Below are 5476 nucleotides of genomic sequence, written 5' to 3'. Positions count from 1 at the left end.
CTCCCCGCTCTAAGATCCCTCCCTTCATCCTCTACCCCATTCTAAGTGAGATTCAAGCATCCTTGCTTGGACCTTCCTTTTGGTTTAGTTTCTTTGTGTCTGTGGAGTGTAACATAGTACCTGTATTTTATGACTAATATCCACTTATAAGTGAGTACATACCATGCATGTCCTTGTCAGTCTGGGTTACCTCAATCAGTCAATATTAATTAATTAATTAATTAATTAATTTTCACTACATTACTCCTACCTATCCATAAGCATGGGAGATCTTTCTATCTTCTGATATCTTCCCCAATTTCTTTCTTCAGCAACTTGAAGTTCTTGTCATGTATGTCTTTCATTTTTTTGGTTAGAGTTACACCAAGATATTTTATATTATTTGTGGCTATATAAAAGGTGCTGTTTTCCTAATATCTTTCTCAGACGATTTATCAATTGTATAGAGAAAGATTACTACTTTTTTAATTGATGTTTTTTATCCAGCCACTTTGCTGAATGTGTTTATCAGCTGTAAGAATTCTCTGGTAGAATTTTTGGGGTCACTTAAGTATATTACCATATCATCTGCAAATAGTGATACATTGACTTCTTTTCCAATTTGTATCCTGTAGATCTCCTTTATTTGTCTCATTGCTCTAGGTAGAATTTCATGTACTGTGTTAAATAGATAGGGAAAGAGTGAGCAGCCTTGCCTTCTTCCTGACCTAGTTTGATGTTGGTTACTGGCTTGCTGTATACTACTTTTGTTATGTTTAGGTATGCACCTTGTATCCACAATCTCTCCAAGACTTTTAACATGAAGGGCTGTTGAATTTCGTCAAAGGCTTTATCAGCATTTAATGAGATGATCATGTGATTTTCTTCTTAGAGTTTAGTGGATTACATTGATGGATTTTCATATATTGAACCATCCTTGCGATGAAGCCTGTTTCATTATGATGGATGATGTTTTTGATGAGTTCCTGGATTCAGTCTGTGAGTATTTTATTGAGTATTTTTGTATCAATATTCATAAGAGAAATTGCTATGAAATTCTCTTTCTTGTTGGGTCTTTGTATATGTGGTTTAGTTATCAGGGTGACTGTGGCTTCATAGAATGAGTTTGTCAGTATTCCTTCTGTTTCTATTTTGTGGAATAGTTTGAGGAATATTGGAATTAGCTTTTCTTTAAAAATCTGGTAGAATTCTTCACTAAAACCACTGGTCCTGGGCTTGTTTTTTGTTTGTTTGTTTGTTTTTGTTGTTTTTTGGCTTTGGGGGGGGTGTTGGTTTTTGTTGTTGTTGTTGTTGTTTTTCGAGAAAGGGTTTCTTTATATAGACCTGGCTGTCCTGGAAACTCACTTTGTAGACCAGGCTGGCCTCAAACTCGTGTGCCACCATGCCCGTCTTTGTTTGTTTCTTATCGGGAGACATATAATGACTGCTTTTATTTCCTTAGGGGCTTTAGTGCTGTTAAATAGTTTACCTGATCTTGGTATGTGTTTAGTCAATCGTCCATTTCATTAAGATATTCCAATTTTGTGGAGTACAGGCTTTTGAAGTAAGACCTAATAAATCTTTGAATTTCCTTGTTGTCTGTTATGTCTCTCTCTTCATTTCTGATTTTGTTTATTTGGATAATGTCTCTCTGGTTTTTTTTTTTTTTTGGCTAGTTTGTCTAAGGGTATGTCTAGATTGTTGATATTCTCAAAGAACCACCTCTTGGTTTCATTGATTCTGAGTATTGATTTCTTTATTTCTAACTAATTGCTTCAGAAATATGAGTATTTGCTGCCTTGTATGCCTCTTTGGTATACTTGCTTCTTTTTTCTAGAAGTTTGAAGTATAATTTTAAATTGCTGGCAGGAGAACTTTCTCAATTTTTTTTATGTTGGTACTTAGCTTTCCTTTTATCACTGTTTTTATAGTGTCCCAGAAATTTGGGAATGTTGTGCTTTAATTTTTATTGAATTCTAGAGAGTCTTTAATTTCTTTATTTCTTCCCTAACTCAAAGATTGTTGAATACAGAGTTATTCAGTTTCCACGAGTGTGTAGAATCATCTGGTATTTCTATTGTTGTTGAAGACCAACTTTAATCCACAGTGGTCTGATAAGATGCATGGCATTATTTCAATTTTCTTGAATCTATGGAGGCTTGCTTTGTGACCAACTATATGGTCAGTTTTGGAGAAGGATTCATGAAGTGCTGAAAAGAAGTTATGTTCTTTTTTTGAGGTTGGGTAAAATATTCTGTAGATCCTTTTAAGTCCATTTGATTAATAATTTCTGTTAATTTCATTATTTCTTTGTTTAGTTTTTGTCTGGATGACTTGTCAATTGAAGAAAGTGGGATGTTGAAGTCTCCTATTAGTGTGTGTGGTTCAATGTGCTATTTAATCTTAAGCAATGTTTCTTTTACAAATGTGAGTGCCCTTGTGTTTGGGCCATAGTTGTTCAGAATTAAGATATAATGTTGGTGGATTTTTTTCCTTTGGTAAGTATGACATGTCCTTCCCTGTGTCTCTTGATTAATTTTGATTGAAAATCTATATAATAGGATATTAAAATGGCCATTCCATCTTGCTTCTTGGGTCCTTGTGCTTGGTAAACTCTTTTCCATCCCTTTATTCTGAGGCAATGTCTACTTTTATGGCTGACATGTGTTTCCTGTATGCAGAAGAATGATGGATCCATTTTTGCATCCATTCTGTTAGCCTGTCTTTTTATTAGGGAATTGAGTCCATTGATGGTGAGAGATATTAATGACCAGTGATTTTTAATTCCTGTTATTTTGATGTTCGTGGTGTGTGTGTGTGTGTGTGTGTGTGCGCGCGCGCGCGTGTGTGTGTGCTTCCCTTGTATTTGCTGGTATGAAATGACTTATTTCCTGTGTTTTCTTGGATGTAGTTATCCTTCTTGGATTTGAGTTTTCCTATTTTCCTTCTAGTATTTTCTGAAGGCTGGATTTGTGGGTACATATTGTTTAAATTTGAATTTGTTTTGAAGAATTTTGTTTTCTCCATTTATGGTGATTGAGAGTTTTGATGGGTATAATAGTCTAGGTTGACAGCTCTAATTTTTTTAGAGGTTTCAAGATATCTATCTGTCCAGGCCCTTCAAGCGTTTAGAGTCTCTGTTGAGAAGTTGGATCTAATTCTGATAGGTTTGCCTTTGTATGCTACCTGGCCTTTTTCCCTCACTGCTTTTAATATTCTTTCTTTGTTCTGTAGGTTTTGTGTTTTGATTATTATGTGGTAGGAGAATTTTCTTTTCTGATCCAGTCTAATAGGTATTCTATAAGCTTCTTGTATGTTCATAGGCATCTATTTCTTCAAGTTGAGAAAGTTTTCTTCTACAATTTTGTTGAAAATATTTTCTGGTCCTTGGAGCTAGGACTCTTCACATTCTTCTATTCCTATTATTCTTAGGTTAAGTCTTTTCATGGTGTTCCAGATTTCCTGGATGTTTTGTATCAAGAATTTTTAATATTTAACATTTTTTAACTGATATATCAGTTTCTTCTACTATATCTTCTATGCCTGAGATTCTCTTTTCCACCTCCTGTATTCTGTTGGTGATGTTGGCATCTGTTGTTCCTGTTCTCTTCCCTTGTTTTCACATCTCCAGGATTACCTCAATTTCTGATGTTAAACAGTTTTATTTATATCCTTCCCCTGATACATTGTATTTTTCTGTGTTTCTTTAAGGGATTTATTCATTTCCTTTTTAAAGGTCTCTGTCATCTTTATAAGATTATATTTAAGGTCATTTTTCTTGTGCTATAGTTGTGTTATAATATCCAGGGTTTTCTATATTCGGGTAGCTGTGCTCTGAAGGTGTCATATTGCCCTAGCTTTTGTTGATTGTGTTTTTTTTGAGAGCCTTTAGCCATCTGGATAACTATAATTCCTGGATGTTGCTTTGGTAGTAGGTATTGGGAGGGGCTTAACTTCGATGGTCTTAGTGTGGCAGGCCTCTGATGGGTATCCTTGGGCTGTATCCCTGTCAGCAGGTCTGTATGGTTCAGTATCAGCAGGTTTGATAAAGGTGGGCAGAGAATTGAGGTGAGAATTGAGGTTTTCCAGGGATAGCAGATTACCTAGGGCAGCAGAGGAAGCCCCAGATGCCTGAATTCCTTTGATTACAACCGATTATGGAAGTATAAGCTGAATAAAACTCTTCCTCCACTACTTACTTTTTGGTCGTTGAGTTTCATTGTGGCAATAATAATCTTGGCTAAGTCAATAGTATAAGCTCAAAGAAATAAAATATAATAAAAATAAAATAAATACAGCCAGATGTAATGTTGTATGCCTTTAATCTCACTACACAAGAAGCAGAGGCAGGAGGATGTCTGTAAGTAGCCACTCTGGTCTACATGGCTAGTTTAGGACATTCAGGGCTATCTTATGTTATCCTATGTAAAAACAAACATTAATTAAAAAGTGATAGAAAGAGTCATCCGGCACCTTTCCCACCCAAGGAGGGGTGTCCACCCGGGAGGAGACATAGACTAATAGACTGGCTACACAAACAGGACCCAACATTTTGCTGCTTACAGGAAACACACCTCAGGGAAAAGGATAGACACTACCTCAAAGTGAAAGGCTGAAAAACATTTTCCATGGTCTGAAGAAACAAGCTGGAATAGCCATTCTAATATCAAATAAAATTGGCTTCCAACCCAATGTTATCAAAAAAGACAAGAAGGGGCACTTCATACACATTAAAGTTAAAATCTACCAAGAGGAACTCTCAATTCTGAATATCTATGCTCCAAATACAAGAGCAGCCACATTCGTTAAAGAAATATTAATAAAGCTCAAAGCACACATTGCACCTCACACAATAATAGTGGGAGATTTCAACACCCAACTCACCAGTGGACAGATCCTGGAAACAGAAACTAAACAGAGACACATGGATACTAACAGAAGTTAAGAAACAAATGGATTGAATAGATATCTACAGAACATTTTATCCTAAAACAAAAAGATATACCTTCTTCTCAGCTCCACATGGTACCTCCTCCAAAATTTGACCATATAATTGGTCATAAAACAGGCCTCCACAGATACATAAATATTGAAATTATCCCATGCATTCTATCNGATCACCAGGAACTAAGGCTGATCTTCAATAACAGCATAAACAATAGAAAGCCAACACTCACGTGGAAACTGAACAACACTCTTCTGAATGATAATTTGGTCTAGGATGAAATAAAGAAAGAAATTAAAGACTTTCTAGAGTTTAATGAAAATGAAGCCACAACATACCCAAACTTATGGGACACAATGAAGGCAGTCCTAAGAGGAATACTCATAGCCCTGAGTGGCTCCAAAGAGAAACTAGAGAGAACACATGCTAGTTACCTGACAGAACACCTAGAAGCCCTAGAACTAAAGGAAGCAAATTCACCCAAGAGGAGTAGAAGGCAGGAAATAATCAAACTTAGGGCTGAAATCAACCAAGAGGAAACAAAAAGAACTA

The sequence above is a fragment of the Mus pahari genome, chromosome X, assembly GCF_900095145.1.
Source record: "Mus pahari chromosome X, PAHARI_EIJ_v1.1, whole genome shotgun sequence".
NCBI lineage: Eukaryota > Metazoa > Chordata > Mammalia > Rodentia > Muridae > Mus > Mus pahari.
The sequence above is the reverse complement of the archived record's forward strand: the minus strand, read 5'-3'. Positions refer to the sequence as shown.